Below are 17,202 nucleotides of genomic sequence, written 5' to 3' on the forward strand. Positions count from 1 at the left end.
TTTTCTTTTCCTCTTTTTTTTTTGGGGGGGGGCAGGAAAAGCCAACCTGCTTTTCTACCTCATGGAACACAGAGTGTAAAAGAAAAAGATGACGCCAGGTTTTGGGGGGCTCTGCCCCAGAGCAGCTGGAAAGGTAGATCTTCCCTTACTGAGTTAGGAAAGGCCCCGTGTGGCCCCAGCCAAGGGGAGGAGCCCAGGCGCCTGCATTCTGGACAGGACGAGCGGCACCGTCACATAAGCAGCCTGTTAGACAAGTCACAGGGCTGAGAATCTGAGTCCGCACCAAGGAAGCACCAGGCGCTGCTGCTCTCCAAGGTGTGGAGGCAGCCGTGACCTCCCCAGATTAAGTCTGTGACTTGGCCACCTGCTGCAAGACAAGACAACAGAGGCTGAGTAAACAGGGATTGCGCCTTCGCCCTCCGTTGCTCAACCAGGCATTCTTCACTCTTCACAGTCCACAGGGTGGGAACCGAGCTGTGGGAGCAGGGCAGGATTCAGGAATGTGGTCAGACCACAGGCTCTAAAAACCCTCTGCTGGAAACAGCCCCGCTCACTCCCTGTCATCCCTCTGGCCTGCACTCATGTCCCCAAGCTGTCACAAGACACCAGGGTGGCTTCCTTTTGCAGGGGCCCAGGAAGACACGAAGACAATGCGGGGCCAACACAGGCGGCCAGACTGTGTGGACACCGCCCATGGGAGGCAGGTCTCCCCCACTTGCTGGATCCCAGCACAGACTGTGAGATGTTCCCAGGGACAGCTAGCAGAACAAATGCTTCCTAGGCACTTCACCCTTTCATTCACTTGACAAACACTCACAAAGCACGCGTCAAGGGCTGGGCACTTCTTCTAGGTAGAGGGCGCACATCTGTGACCAAAACCAAAGGGACTAAACCTTTGCTGCTCAGAGTATGAGGTGGGAGTGGGGAACAAAGGAACACAAAAAATAATTAGGAAGCATGTGGTGACAGAGATGGTAGGAACAATACAGGGGATTGGGAGTTCAGGGTAGACTCAGTGGCAGGTGTCAACTTTACAGAGCCAGACAGTACCACTGCTTCTATGTCACAAATGAAGATCTTTCTAACTCTTCTGCCCACTTCATTCACTCACCAAATAGCTCACGTGAGCTCACCATGGGCCTCAGGCCCCGGCCCCTCCCCTGAGGCTGGCACCTGGGCCAGGAAGACAGAGGTTGAGACGAGGATCTCAGCAGGGTTAGGAGCAAGCCTCATCTCAGGATTCCTGCCATCAAGCCACTCACAAGCAGCAAAGTGTGCTAGGACCCTCCCAAGGGCATCTCAGAGTCTCGGTCAAAGTTCACCGTGGTTAAGGTCTCCTTCTCCCCAGTACCATCACAACGTGGGGTAAAGCTGCTCTCCAGGAGCAGGAGTTGTGGCACATCTCTGCATCCCACGTGGATCCAGATTCCTGCTCACGTGCACCCTCAGAGGCAACAGGTGACGGCTCAAGTACGAGTCCTGGAATGAGTTTCTGGCTTCCAGCGTTAGCCCAGCTCAGCTCTGGCTGTGTGTGCATTTGGGAAATGAACCAGCAGATAGAAGATTTCTCCCCACCCCCACACTCCCCGCAACCCAGTGTGTACGTACTTTTCAAGTAAATAAAAATAAACTTAACAGAAAAAAAAAAGTTCTCTGCTTAGCTACCAGAAACCACAACTCAGTGGTTTCTCAAGAAGCTACCAGAAAAAAAATGTCCTTTTACCTTGCCTGGCTATTGTGTCAAAGCATCTGTCAGTTTTAGGGCCTTCTCAGCTAACTCTCCTGTCCCACGCTTGTAACCAGACATCCAACCACCGTGCTGACTGGAGCCTTCTAGCATCACTCTTGCAGCCAGGATCAGCGCACCTGTTAGACGGGTGTGGATTCCTGTTGCCTGACTGTGCTCACTCCCAGAGCCACGGCAGCATGGAGACAAGGGGCGAGCATTGGAGGATGTCACACCCAGGCATACCAGGAGGCTGACCCCATCTGGCAGCTCAAGCCTCTGACCACAAGCTAGAGCTCTCTCTTCCAAGGTGCAAACCACTGCTGGCTAGCGAGCATCACGCCTTCTGTTTGGAGGAAGTTCAAGGCTGATCTTGATGCTCTTCGCTGACCATCTCCCTGCTCTGGACTCACCCACTCACACTTGTGATGTGAGCTGGCTGCACCAGCGCAGGCCCCTAGCCCCTAGGCCCCGCAGAAGACACAGCCACCAACAGGAGCTGTCCAGCCACCACCTACTTCCCTCTGCCCTTCCAGAAACTCTCCTGGTCTCATCTATGCACACAGTTGTGGGGACTTGATAGCAGTCATAGCACTAGCTTAGGACAGTGGGGCATCCCACTACTGGGTCTCTCCCACGTGGTTCCACCAGACCAGGATTCAATCCAAAGAACACAAGAGGAAGGTCTGCCTCAAAAGCATAGCCACGGTCCTCAGGAGAGCCACTCCAGAATGCCCCCTTCCCCCATCACACAAAGCAGCTGGGCATGGAACCAGGACGACTGCAGAGAAGGGCAGTTCTGGGCACTTCCCCAGCCTCTCCCCCAATCCTCCCCCTTTCCCCAACCTCCACCCTCCCAGGGGGTGCTTGCTGTCCAGAGACCACACTTTTTGAGACACCCAGGCTTAGAATTCAAAGGCAAGAAAGTGCATTAAAGATCATCCAGGGACAGGTGCTGTGGCGTAGCGGGTAAAGCTGATGCCTGCAGTGCTGGCATCCCATATGGACGCCGGTTCAAGTCCCAGCTGCTCCACTTTCATTCTAGATCTCTGCTGTGGCCTGGGAAAGCAGAAGATGGCCCAAGTCCTTGGGCCTCTGCACCCACATGAGAGACCCAGAAGCTCCTGGTTCCTGGCTTCAGATCAGCGCAGCTCCAGCCATTACAGCCAGTTGGGGAGTGAACTAGCAGATGGAAGACCTCTCTCTCTCTCACTCTCGCTCTCTGCCTCTCCTTCTCTCTCTGTGTAATTCTTTCAAATAAATATATTTTCTTTAAAAAAAAGATCACCCAAAAAGCTTTCAAGAAGAGCCAGGAATACATTGCACCTCTTGCCTGGTGCGTGGTCCCTGCATGAACTGACTCTCGGCTAATCTGCCTCACACGGCAGACACAGGCAGGGCCAAGGACCCTCATTCATCACTCAGACAAGCTGGGGACCCCACTAGGGCCTGCTGGTTGTGCCCTGCAGTTGCAAAAGAAGGCCCTGGGGGTCTCCAAGGCTGCAGCCTTCCCAAGCCAGCCCTACCGGCTTTGCCCCTCAATGCCTGGGCTCCACTCGCTCTTCCTGGAACAGACAGCAGGGGCTGGTCCTTAGAGAAATCAGTGGCAGGGGGTGGAGCCCAACGCCCACAGGTAAGAACCCTGGAACAGCGGATTAGGCGACAAGCTCCCATATCCTGGGCAGAGCCTGGAGACAGTGGTTTCCTGGGGACCAGGCAGGCACGCACACTGGACCCAGTGTCCTGGTCGCACAATGCACAAGAGGCCGACGGGGCAGGCAGCCAGGGCCCACTCATGCCAGTACCATGTGGGAGCCCTTGCCAGGCCTCGGAGGGCCAGCTGAAGAGGCCGGACTCTGTCCTGGAGCACAGTCGGGCTCTATTCTTATCTCAAGGGGGAATGTGTGACTCTCCTGCCCGTGAATGGAGGCCCCTGGTGAGGTGGAGAAGCAAACAGAGCCTTCACTGTGCCCGGGAGGGCTCCCCACGTGGCTCCGGCTCCAACCGGCCCCTCGTGGCGGGGCCTTGCACAAGCCTCTGACAAGGAGAGGCCAGGCTGAAAGCGGGCATGGAAACGGACAGTCCAGGGCCCAGTGCAGACTGCCCCTTGCTCATGCTGCAAGACCTGGGGGCCAGCCAGGCCGGGCCAGAAACCTGCACACATGGCTTCCCAGGAAGACTCAACAGGTCCCAGCCTCCACCCGTACATCACATACACCCAAGTCCCTGCTGGCAGATGTGGGCCTCCCACTCGCCTGACTCCCACACCATACATCCCACACTAAAAGCTCTCTTGACGCCTGACAACCCCAGACTTGCCCAGCAAATGGGGCGTCAGCCAGTTTCCAGCACTACCCAGTGGTACAACCTTTCTAAAGACCAGGGCATGGGACAGTGAAGGTCCTACCCCAGCGCTCACCACTCAAATGCAGCAGCCATCTTCTTTCCAGGAAACTAACCTCAGTGCAAAAGGACATCATCCCGAGAATGTTACCTTTGGTGACTTTGGTAATAGCCAAAAAAAAAAAAAAAAAAAAAAAGGCAGCAGCAACCTCAGTACCCATCACTATGGGATAATAAATAACAGACCACCCAGGCTACGCACAGCAAACACTACATATGATGCTGTAGACACGCAGGCCGACAGAAATTCACTCAAAGAATGTAAAGTTTGAAAAACAAAACCGGTCGCACAACTGCGTGTGTAATAGGATTGCAAAGAGAGGAAAGAGCGAGATGGCTTGCTCTCAGCAGGCTGGAAGAGAGGAGTCCATGGCGATGGGACGATGGGGAGGGGGAGGCCAGGGCGGTGCTGGGAATGCAGCCAGGGTGCAGGGGGTCAGCTGAGGGTGGGAGCCGCTGGAGGGATTTGGCTAAGTCCTGTTTAGCCTTCTCCTGGATCAGCCTTAAAGGACTATGAAAACATCCGGAAAATATTTAGCTAGTAAATCTTGTGGAAGCCCCTCCACCCCGCTTTATTTATTAACACTTCCCTTCCACTGCCTGCACCCTCACTCTCTATCATCTCCCACCCCATCACAGCTTCTCGGCATCAGCAGAGCCAGACAGAACCCGGCAGGGCGGACTCTGCCAGCTGCCTGCCTGTGGCCCGGGTGGAAGTCACTCGTTCCACCCACCCCACCCCTCCGCCATGGCAGAGCGGCCCCCAGAGCTGCAGGGGACCCACGGCAGGGGCTGGGGCTGGCAACACTTTCAGGTACCTGACCTAGGGACAGAAGGAAGGGCCAGGCTTTCTTGCAAAGGGAGAGCGGCTTCTCAGGGCCCCGTCTGAGGAAGACAACTTGCTCCCTTCTTGTAGAACCCCTGCGAATGCTCGGGGAGGAAACCCTTGAAGAACGAGTGTGTGTGTGCAGAACAGAGACAGAAATCTGATTCACCATGATCACATGTGTGCATCACACACATGCACATGCACACCCTCAAGATCCTCCTCCTGCTGCCAAGATGTCCCCAGAACTTGGGGAAGCTGCTTGCCTGCCAGGCACTCGCCCTCTCTTGCAGGTTAGGAGCTAACCCCAGGAGGGGACACCAGGCAGAGCCCACCTGCCAGAGCCAGGCGCATGCTGATGCCAGTCCCACAGGGAGCACAGAGCATATTCAGCCCATGCTGGGTTCAAATCCCAGCTCCGCTGCTTGAGCACTGGGACCCACTTTCACCTCTCTGGTCTGCTTCCCTCCCTGGGGAGTGTGGCGTGGGTGAAGCAAGACAGCACCAGCTACGGGGGAGTCCAAAATCCCTGGCGTGCTGCAGGCCACTGACCAGATCTGTGCCATGAGGCCATTCACCGTGTGTGCCTGGGACCCCATTTCTTACATGCCAAGAAGGGTGCAACCTGAGAGCTGGATGCAGCCCACTGGTGGATGGAAGCCAGCACATGGCATTGGTGGTTGTTTGTGATCTGAACACATAGGAGACAACATTACAGGATTGGGAGACTTCAGATTTCAAGCTGGGCATGTGTTCCCAACGATTGGCTGGTGCTGTCTGTTTCTAGGGACATACAATTCCTTGCATCTCAGTGGCCTGCCTGCCCCTGACATCTGCATTCCTGAACCGGGATTCAAGAGGGCTGGTGGGAGTCAGCTTTGCTCTGAGGAGTGGAGCGAACTAAGCAGTGACTTGGGGAGGCCTGGGAAGAAGACAGCAGTCTCTCCATCTGTTCCTCCTCAGACCCCACCCGAGCTTTGCATCAGAAGGGTTTCCACTCTCTCTTTCCCACAGCAGTCTCCAAGCTGGGAGCTGGCAGTTTGGGGGTTGAGGGATTTTGCAAACTGGCCCCAGGGCCTGGAGGAGTGACCTGGGCTTGAACTACCATGTGGAATTATCTATTTTTCTTTTTTCCAGAACCTCAGCAGCAACTCCACATAGCTCCCCCTGAAAGTATGGGGGTGTTTCAAAATGCTCACAGAAAATGGAATCAAAAGGTAAGCTTATATCAGTGCAAAATTTTTGAAATCATGGGGTTGGCACTGTGGCACAGTGGGGTAAGCCATCACTGTGACACAACCACAGGCATGCTGGTTCAAGTTCTAGTTATACCACTTCTGATCCAGCTTCCTGCTAATTGACAGGGAAGGCAGCAGAGGATGGCCCAAATGTCTGGGTCCCTGCCACTCATATGGGAGACCCAGATGGAGTTCCAGTCCTGGCTCCTGGGGTCATTTGGGGAGGAAGATCCCCCCCCCCCCCGTCACTCTTCCAAATAAATAAATCTTCCTCAAAAATTCCAAATCCCATGCATGCAAAGATCTTCAAAAAGTTCACTGAAAATGCATATTACCAAAAAGAAACCTATGTACAGATTTCAATTTTTTGCACCAAATAAACATCATTTAATTAATTAGAGAGGCAGACATGCAGATAGACGGAGATCTCCCACCCAAATGCCTGCAAAACCAAGGCTGGGATAGGCCAAAGCCGGAGCCTGGAACTCAACCTGGGTCTGCAGTGTAGGTGGCAAGGATCCAAGTATTTCCAGGAAGCTGGGACTCAAACCCAAATATTCTGATATGAGATGTAACTGTTCCAAGCAGCATCCAACACCCACCCCTAAACACATCTTTCAAGTCCCCTTTTCCAGAACTTTCTGAAATCCCAATGTAAGTGCTAAGCACTTACAGAGGAATAGATGCAGGCCATAGGCAGGGCTGGAGGACACAATTCCTACTCGATAACCTTGACTTTAAACAGTGCTGTGGTTTAGTAGGCTAAGCCTCTGCCTGCGGTGCTGACATCCCATATAGGCAATGGTTCAAGTCCCGGCTGCTCCTCTTCCAATCCAGCTCTCTGCTATGGCCTGGGAAAGCAGAAGATGGCCCAAGTGCTTGGGCCCCTGCACCCGCGTGGGAGACCAGGAGGAAGCCCCTAGCTCTTGGCTTCAGATTGGCTCAGCTCTATCCCTTGTGGCCATTTGGGGAGTGAGCCAGTGGATGGAAGCCCTTCCTCTCTGTCTCTCATTCTGTCTGTGCCTCTGCCTCTCAAATAAATAAATAAATTCTTCAAAAGGAAAAAAAAATGATGCTCACGTGAACTGGGGAAACACTGGACTCAGCAGAGGATTGGAAAGCAGAGGCAGAAGGTCACCTCCAAGATGTGACCCAACCCTCCCGCCCCCTGTCTCTGCCCACTGGATCCCCAAGACTGGGTAAGCAGCACCCAGGCTGAATGACCAGGGGAGAAGGCTCTGATAAATCCTGGACCCCTTAAGCCTCTCTCCCTGGAAATGCTGATTAAACACCAGAGCCCGCACAAAGATCAGAACAAATTCCAGGACCACCTCTCGGGCCCCATAACCCTCCGCGGAGCCCAGGCAAACACTGAGTCAAACTTCTAAACATCTGGAGCTTAGCTAAGCCTCTGCTTGCCGGCATTCAGCTTGGGTGGACTCAGGAGGAGCAGCGCTGGCGGGGGACGCGGGTCCAGTTTCCAGGGAGCTCAGCCAGGCTGGGGAGCCAAACCATGAGCCCTGCCTGGGGCCCCGAGCCACATGGGAGGCCAGGCCTGCGTCCTCCTCGGCCCACACCAGCAGTTCCGGGGCAGCTCCACACTCAACCCACACGTGGGAGGCCAGAGCACTCCAGGATTCCATTCTGCGGTGGAGGTTTGAAGAGGAAACAATTCTCTAATCCCCTTCCTAAATCAAGGCCAAAAAACAACTTGCAGAGTCCACAGACGACTGCTCCTGCTGCCTGGCTGTCCCTGTGCTGACCTCCTGTTGCCGAGGACAAGCTCCAAGGGGCCGGGAGAGGCGGTGGGCTGGGAGGGAAGGGGATGTGTGGGGCGCCTTGTGAACATTCACGGACCCACATTCAAGGGTCCCATGCTCGATGTATCTGACTTGGACGTTCAGGTCACGCATCATGGAATTCCAGAGTGCCCCTTCATTCCACCCTCAGCTGGCCCCGAGTACAACACATGGTGTTTTGTTACTTATCACTCAACAATTTCGGTCATTGCCAACTTTCATTTTTAGTGAAAAATATAAATGAAATTTTTTTCTTTTTATTTGATTGGCCAGGCAGAGAAACAGAGAAGGGGACGGGGAATGAGAGAAGAGTCAGAGAGACAGAGACAGAGAGAGATCTTCTATCACTTCCCAAATGCCCACAACAGCCAGGACTGGGCCAGGTCTAAGCCAGGAGCCAGGAACCCCATCTGGGTCTCCCATGTGGGTGGCAGGGACTCAAGTGCTTGAGCCATTACCTGCTGCTTCCTACGGTACCTATTAGCAGGAAGGTGGATCCAACGTGGAGCCAGGACTTGAAGAAGTAGGCACTCTGACATGGGATGAAGGCCTCCCAAGCGACGTCTTAACCACCTCACCCCATGCCCACCCCACTAAATGAACTTTAATGAAAAACAAGATGATCCCGGGTGATTTGATTTCTCCACATAGGTCAGTAGACAGGCATGAGAAAATGTTTTCTTACCTTTTGCCTTAAACAATACAGGTTAATGGGAGTCTTAGAAATGCCACGACCATTCAGTGGGAGGAAAGGCCAGTGTTCAACAAATGGTGCCAGGACCAGATAACTGGTAAAGAATGATGCTGGGGGCTGGTGCCGTGGCTCACTTGGCTAATCCTCTGCCTGCGGCGCCAGCACACCGGGTTCTAGTCCCAGTTGGGGTGCCGGATTCTGTCCCAGTTGCTCCTCTTCCAGTCCAGCTCTCTGCTGTGGCCCGGGGGTGCAGTGGAGGATGGCCCAGGTCCTTGGGCCCTGAACCCACATGGAAGACCAGGAGAAGCACCTGGCTCTTAGCTTTGCATCGGCATAGCTCCGGCCATTGTGGCCATCTGGGGAGTGAACCAGCAGATGGAAGACCTCTCTCTCTGTCTCTACCTCTCTCTGTAACTCTTTCAAATAAATAAAATAAATCTTAAAAAAAAAAGAGCTAAAATTCTAGGACTCAGGAGAAAACACAGATGTGAATCTTCATGATCACAGATTAGGCAATAGTTTCTTAGCTCTGTGAACAAACACAGAAACAGCAAGAGGAAAAACAGGTACATTGGCCTTCATCAAAATTAGTAACTTCTGTGCTAAGTAGGATGCCACAAATAAAGCAAAAAACATGACTCACAGAGGGGAAGAAAACTTTGGCAAACCATAGAACTGACAAGAGATTTTATCCAGAATACATAAAGATTACCTATAACTCAACAATAAAGCCATTTTTACCGAACCTAGTTTCCAAAGCAGGCCTAGGTTCTGGACGGACCTTTCTCCAAAGGAGAGCTACAAATGATCAACAACAAGCCCATGAAGACATGCCTAGCATCCCGCGCCTTCAGGGAAACGCAAATCAAAACCACAATGAGATACTACTTCACACCCTCTGGAACAGCCAGAATCAAAAACAGACAGCAGAGCGGGCGCTGTGACGCAGTAGGCTAAGCTTTGCCTGCAGTGCCGGCATCCCATATGGAGGCTGCTTCGTGTCCTGGCTGCTCCTCTTCCGATCCAGCTCTCGGCTATGGCCTGGGAAAGCAGAAGATGACCTAAGTGCTTAGGGCCCCTGCACCCATGTGGGGGACTTGGAAGAAGCTCCTGGCTCCTGGCTTCAGATCGGCCCAGCTCTGGCCATTGTGGCCATTGCAACCATTCCCAGCATGGATGTGCAGGGGCTGAAGCCCTCGCACACTCCTCTCCTGGTGGGGATATCCAACATTACAGTGGCTTTGGAAAACTGTCTGGAAGTTTCTCAGAAGGTTCAACACAGTTCTCATTGGAGCCGGCAATCCCACACACAGGTATACATCCAGGAGAATGAAAAACGTTATATGCGCCCAAAACACGTACATAAACATTGACAGAAGTCGTGTTCCTCAGAGCCGAGAAGCAACAAACCACATGCTCACCACCAAATAAATGGATCGACAGAACATGCTCCATCCAGGCTAATGAGGTGTTACCCAGAAATCCAGGGAAATTGAAGGCTGATCATGCTTCAACACACATGAACCTCAAAAACATTCTACTAAGCAAAAGAAATCAACCCCAAAAGACCACACAGCCTATCCCTCCCTAGCTATGAAATGTCCCTGGCAGACGAATCTATAGAATCAGAAAGCAGATGAGTGATTGCTAGGGCTGGGGTGGTTGAGGTAATGAGAACAGTTTCTTCTGGAGATGATAAAAATGTTCTAAAATTGATCATAGGGGTGATTGTGCAACCCTGAACGTACTAGCAAAGCACTGTAGACTTCACATGGGTGAATTGTATGGTGTATGAAATAGATCCCAATAAAGCTGTCATAAAAAAGAAAGCGTGTGTGATGTGTGCTGCATGCTGCTCCTTCCACCCCCAAACCAGAGCCAGGATGAAGCCCGGGATCTCTCCTTCATGTCCCTTGTGCCCAGAAGGCTAATCTTTGCACAGTGCCTCTGCCACAGCTACACCTAAGAAAGGGGCTTGACTGCTCTCAGATTACCTGTGATCATTGAGCTGTGCTTCCCCAATGAAACTTAACTCATTGTGGGGGGCCTGACAAGTACAGCCAAGGCTGCCTGGGCCAGCAATCAGAACACGGAAGTGACCTGTATTCCTGCACCTGTGAACACATGTACACATGTATGAACACACGCTCACAGACTCTCACAATTCCTTCTCTCTTACTTCCTTTCCAAATGTAATTAATTAGTTAATTATCTATTTTCAAGGCACAGAGAGAGAGAAACAGAGAGAGCAAGATCCCATCCATGGGTTCACTCCCAACCGCAACAGCTGGGATAATGCCAGGTCCGGAGCCAGGAGCTGGAAACTCAGCGTGCGTCTCCCACGTGGATGGCAAGAAGTCACCTATCTCAGCTGTCACTGCTGCTTCCCAGGGTCTGCGTTAGCAGGAAGCTGGAGCCAGGTACTGAATGTGGTGTCTTAACCTCTAAGTTAAACATGACCCACTCATGTCCCTTTTGTTCTCCAATTATCCGGGTATCTATAACTCAGGTGTCCCTGGGTCCTCGCTCAGCAGGGTGTGGGGAGGGGGGAGCTGGTACCATCACCACCTGCTTTCAAACTTGATTCTGAGTCCCTGACCTTCAACCCCACCCTTCCCTGCATGCGCATGAGCTGACCCCCACTCACCACATGCAGCATCTTTTTCTTTTTCTTTTTTTTTTTTTCTTTTTTGACAGGCAGAGTGGACAGTGAGAGAGAGAGACAGAGAGAAAGGTCTTCCTTTGCCGTTGGTTCACCCTCCAATGGCCGCTGCGGCCAGTGCACTGCGCTGATCCAATGGCAGGAGCCAGGTGCTTCTCCTGGTCTCCCATGGGGTGCAGGGCCCAAGGACTTGGGCCATCCTCCACTGCACTCCCTGGCCACAGCAGAGAGCTGGCCTGGAAGAGGGGCAACCGGGACAGAATCCGGCGCCCCGACCGGGACTAGAACCCGGTGTGCCAGTGCCGCAAGGCGGAGGATTAGCCTAGTGAGCCGTGGCGCCAGCCCACATGCAGCATCTTAATCTTGGTCTGCACATACTCAGTCCCTACATGGCACCACCTTCAAAGAAACATCACTCTGGCACCTTAAACATTATCTTAAAAGCAACTGAATTTGGGGCTGACATGGTGGCACAGTGGATTGAGCCTCTGCCAGCATCTGCAACCGGAGAGCTGGTTCGAGTCCCTGCTGCTCCATGTGGGAAACCAGTGGAGTATGGCTCAAGTGCTTGGGCTCCTGAACCAAGGTGGGAGGCTCGGATGAAACTCCCGGCTCCTGGCTCCGGCCTGGCCCAGCACTGGCCGTTGCAGCCATTTGAGGAGTGAATCAGCAGATGGAAGAGCTCCTCTCTCTCTCTCTCTCTGCCTTTCCCCCTCTCTCCTTAACTCTTCCTTTCAAATAAATACATAATTAAAGCTTTAAAAAATATATAATTATTTGCTTAAAAAATTAAATCTTTTAAGTGTCCTTGAATGTGGGAGCTTACTGCTAACACAGGGCAAAACATCTAACACTTCTTTCAGCCTCACTCGAGGGTCCGGCAGCAGAGGACTTAAATCCCCCCCAAGCCCTTGACGTGGGTCTTTCTTGTCTGCACATCCTTCTCCAGAAGACAGACAAGACTGTAACACATACCTCCCTTCATGATCAGTTCTTTACTTATTTATATTTGAGAAAAAAAATGCATATATTTATCAGATACAACATATTTTAAAATATGTATTCATGAAAGAATAGTTCAGTTGAGCTCATTAACATATGCAATACCTCACATACTTATTATTTGTGATAACACTTAAAATCTATTCTCTTGGGGAGGGGGAATGGGTTAAAGCTTTCGCTCCGCCGCGGGCAGGGTTGGGGGGTGCTGGCATTGTTGGTGAAGGGGGTTAAGCTGCTGCCCGGGATGCCAGCATCCCATATGAGCGCAGATTTGAGTCCTGGCTGCTGCATTTCTGATCCAGCTCCCCGCGAATGTGCCTAGGAAAGCAGCGGATGATGGCCCCAGCATTTGGGCCCCTGCCACCCACATGGGAGGCCCGGATGGAGATCCTGGCTTCTGGCTTCAGCCTGGCCCAGCCTCAGCCATTGGGGAGTCAACCAGCAGATAAAAGATGGCTCTCTCTCCCTCTCTGTAACTCAACCTTTCAAATAAATAAATCTTTAAAAAAAAAAAAAGCTCCCATTTGGGACACCTGCACCCCATACTGGTGTGCCACTTGGAGTCCTAGACACTCTGCTTCTGATCCAGGCCCCTGCTAATGCACCTTGGAGAAGCAGGTGATGGTTCAAGTACTTGGGCCCCTGCCATCCACATGGGAGACCTGGATGGAGTTTCTACCTCCTGGTTTGGGCCCGGCCCAGTCCTGGATATTGCAAGTATTTAAGAAATGAAATAATAGATGAAAAAATTGATCTCTCTTTTTTCTCACTTTGCCTTTCAAGTAGTTGAAAATAAACACTTTGGGGGTGAACAAATGAAAAAGGAAGACCTTTCTCTCTGTCTCTCTCTGACTGTGCTGGTCAAAAAAAAAATAAAATAAAAAGGAAACATTTTTAAAAAATCTATCAGTGATTTCCAAAAACAATACAATGTTATAAACCATAGTCACAACTCAGTCCTTGAACTTATCCTTCCTGTATAATCAAAATTTTGTATCCTTTGGTCAACATCTCCCTATCCCTGACCATCCACCCTGCCCCTGGTTACCACCTAACCACCATTCTATACTCTGATCCATGAGCTCAACTGTTTCAGATTCCATCTGTAAGGGAGACTGTGTGGTATTTGTCTTTCCAAGTCTGGCTTAGTTCCTTTAACATAATGTCCTCTAGCTCATGGAATGACAAATGCCCTAAACAGCACTCTGACCTCAGAATCAGCCCTTAAGGCATTAAGATCTGGCTGAAAATCCCATGAGAGCATTTCATGAGAAAGCCAAGACATAGTGGCAAAAACTGTTCTGCATGAAAGATCTCTGTGTGTGCGACCCCAGTGGGAAAAAGTCATCAAAGGAGCATGTATTTTTCTCTGAAGGGAGGAGAAAACTTCCACTTTGCATATGACCCTGTCTAAATACCGATGGAGTCTGTGGACTCAAAAGGCTTCCATAGCCTTGGCAGCTCATGTCAAGAGCCTCAGGTGGTCACTGACGTCAACAATAGAGTGTTAATTGTTAAATCAACAACAGGAGTCCCTGTGTACTTAGTACCTCCATGTTGGACCTCTGTCCTTAATGAGGTGTACTGTGAGAATTAACAGTAAAACTTGTCTTCAAACTGTACTTTATACTTTGTGTGTCTGTGTGGGTACAACCTGTTGAAATCTCTCGTTAGTAAAGAGTTGGTCTTCTGTATATAAAGTCAGTTAAAAACTAATCTTAATGAAGAATAGAATAGGAGAGAGAGTAGGAGGTGGGATGGCAGTGGGGGTGGGAAAGAGGGAATGGGGGAAGATTTATTTTATATTATAGATTCTTTTATGAATCTATATTCCTAAAAGCTGTACATATGACATTTGTATTCATTAAATAAAACCTTCTAAAAAAATAACATCCTCCAAGTTCATCCATGTTGTGCTAAGTAACAGGATTGCCTTCTTTTTCAAGGCTGAATCGTATTCTGCTGTGCACACACACACCCACTTGCAGACCCTGAGGCCGACTGCACCTCTGGCTTACTACGGGCAATGCTGCAATGACCATGAGAATGCAGCTTTCCTTTCCATATAACTGGTTTCACTTCCTGTGGATGCACCCTCGCAGCAGGATGGCTGGGGCATATAGCAGCGCTATTCTCAATTTTTAAGGAAGCCCCCATACTGTTTTCCTAATGACTGTGCCAACTTATATTCCTACCAACAGCATGCAAGGATTCCCCTTTCTCCACAAGGCTCAGTCCTCCCTTCTTCATAAACCAGACCCTCCATTCCTTTCCAAAGTCTTCCCTCTGTCCACTACTCAGTCCCACCCTGCATCCAGGGGCAGCACCAGCCCCACGGAGATGTCTCCCAGCTAATAAAGGCAGGGGAGCAGCTGCCAACACCCCCACCGCCGGCCCTGCTCTGCTGCTCTGCGTTTCTGGTTCCGATCTCACTTTCTAGTACTTCCCCATCGCCACGTGGCGGGAGGAAGCCAGGCAGAGTGGCACAATGCCTCCTTTTTCTTTCCCATCCACCCACGGCACTGCTTCCACTTCTGCGCTTGGCGTCCAAAGAGCAGGCGGTGAGCGGGGGCAGTGCAGGCATCACAGGCTCAGAGCTGGGGTCCACAGGGGGTCTTGGTGGCAGTGGGCGTGTTTGCAAAGCTCAGCCCAGATGCCTGAGTGCTGCGAAGGAAATAAATTTTCAGCAGAAAAAGAAAGGACAGGAAGGAGTGGTGGTGGGGGAGAACACGAGGCTGTGATATTAGGGGGAGGTGAGTTCCCACCCCGGAGATCGGAGCTGGGAGCAGAGTTAAAGAGGAAAGGCATCAATTAGCAAGTTGGCCCTGCTGGAGCTCCGGGCTGGACTCAGCCCAGACACTAGCGACTGCAAGCAAAAGTCTCCCAAATGCAGTCCCCTATCCACTGACTGATTGATCTCCATGTCTGTCACCCCTGGCAGAGCATTCCAACTGGAACTGTGTGGCCCTCTTGCTCATCCTCCTGCCTAAACCAATCACGACCCGCTGGGAGACGGGGTGTGCGGGGAGCCCCTTCCTCCCTCCAAGGAGCGTCGTTGCTGGGCTTGGCCTCAGATGTGATTTCTCCTAGGCATGTGCAAAGCCTTCAGTGACTCCTCCCCCTCCCGCCAGTCCAGCGGGAGGACTGCAGGGTTGCTGGGGGGTCCTGGGGTGCTCTCCTGACTCAACACAACAGTGCGTGGAGGTGGGGTAGGGGGAGGCCAGGTTCCCACGGGCTGTGGAAGGCAGGGTGGCTGTCGCTGGAGAGCCACCTTGAAGATCAGCAAACCCCGTCAGCGCCTCTGGCAAAAGGGACTCTGAATCCTGGAGCTGTCTCCACCTCCAGTGCTGTCAGCCATCGTCCCCTCAGGCCCCTGCGGCTGCCACAGCTCCTAATCAGCATCTTATCTATATTCTCTGCACGGCATGAAGACAGGAAACCTGGCCGTGCAGGTCACACTTAAGATAAAGAATCCCTGCGACCGTGGAGAATTCCTGAGTGATCCTCCTCGGCCTCTCAGACCTCAACTCCCTTCCTGTCCTGCCTGCTCTCTCAACTCCAGCTACACAGGCGTCGCTGCCTCAGGGCCTTTGCACTCGCCTTCCCTCTGCCTGGAACAGTCTCTGCCCTGGTTTCCATATGACTCGTTTCCTCTCTTTGTCAAGTCCTCTGCTCCAATGCCTCCTTAGAGATCTTCTCATCAAATGCATGCTTCCCCTACCACCCTGCCTCACTACCTGTTTTATTCACCTTCGTGGCAGTTATTCAGCACTTACCTGCCAGCCATAAGGAAGTATGGAGTGGAATACAGGCTCCCCCGTGCAGGGCACCTGTCCACTTTGTAACTGGTGTGGTCCCAGGTCTAGGACAATCCCTAGCACGTCGCAGCTGCTCCATCCATCTTTGTTGGAGGCATAAGTGAATGAATGAATGAATGGACAGCAAATTAACTGTTGATTACCCACCGTCCAAGAACCAAGGTCATGCCCCATGGTTTTATCCTTTTTTTTTTTCTGTAGAAGTGAAAGCATTTAAATAAATGTGAAGGAAGGAACGATAGATTCATCATCACGTTTTAAATTCACCAGCAAGAAAGAAGGGGCAAACATAGACATGCCCGCCTTGCAGATGCAGAAACACACATGTGGGCTTTCTGGGATAGGAAACCACGCAATGCACTGGTTTGTCCAAGGTCACCTTCGTAGTTGAGAACCACAATAGACTAGAATCCGGGTTTCCAGATGCTATGCCCTGTCAAGTCGCCTCTGATTTCAATGTACTGCTCCAATGTAAAACTTATGAACATTGTATCTAAAACCTATTAATAATCTCTATTGTGGGGCCGGCTTTGTGGTGCAGCAGGTAAGCCACCACCTGTGAAGCTAGGCTCCCATGAGTGCCAGTTTGAGTCCTGGTTGCTCTGCTTCTGGTCCAGCTCCCTGCCAATGCACCTGGGAAGGCAGCAGATGATGGCCCATGTGCTTGGATCCCTGCCGCCCACATGGGAGACCCAGATGAAGTTCCTGGCTCCTGGCTTTGGCCTGGCCCAGCCCTGGCCATTGTGACCATTTGGAGAGTGGACCAGTGAAAGGAAGATCTCTCTCTTTCTCTCTCTTCCTGTCTCTCCCACTCTCTCCCTGTAACTCTGCCTTTCAAATAAATAAATCCTTAAAAAAGCATATTTTATGTTGCCAAGGCAAGCTACAGAAACTCAGGTAGTCTGTCTGTCTGTCTGTCTGTCTCTCTCTCTCTCTCTCTCACACACACACACACACACACAGGAAACCAAGATAGTACACCGGAATATCCTTGTCTCTCCATAGAGGTCCTTCCCCAAACCCGGAGGAAGGAT

At 51.7% G+C, this 17,202-nt stretch overlaps 1 protein-coding gene and 1 long non-coding RNA gene across 3 annotated transcripts in view; both read right to left on the reverse strand.

Moving 5' to 3' along the window:
• Window positions 1–17,202, reverse strand: part of GAS7 (growth arrest specific 7) — a 248,566-nt gene that overhangs the window by 169,266 nt on the left and 62,098 nt on the right. The window lies entirely within an intron of this gene.
• Window positions 1–17,202, reverse strand: part of LOC127484346 (uncharacterized) — a 34,553-nt gene continuing 17,351 nt past the window's right edge. Inside the window, exon 2 of the long non-coding RNA XR_007911230.2 lies at window positions 1–17,202. This exon is cut by the window's right edge and continues 15,023 nt beyond it. This is a non-coding gene — a long non-coding RNA (uncharacterized lncRNA).

The sequence above is a fragment of the Oryctolagus cuniculus genome, chromosome 17, assembly GCF_964237555.1.
Source record: "Oryctolagus cuniculus chromosome 17, mOryCun1.1, whole genome shotgun sequence".
Taxonomy (NCBI): Eukaryota; Metazoa; Chordata; class Mammalia; order Lagomorpha; family Leporidae; genus Oryctolagus; species Oryctolagus cuniculus.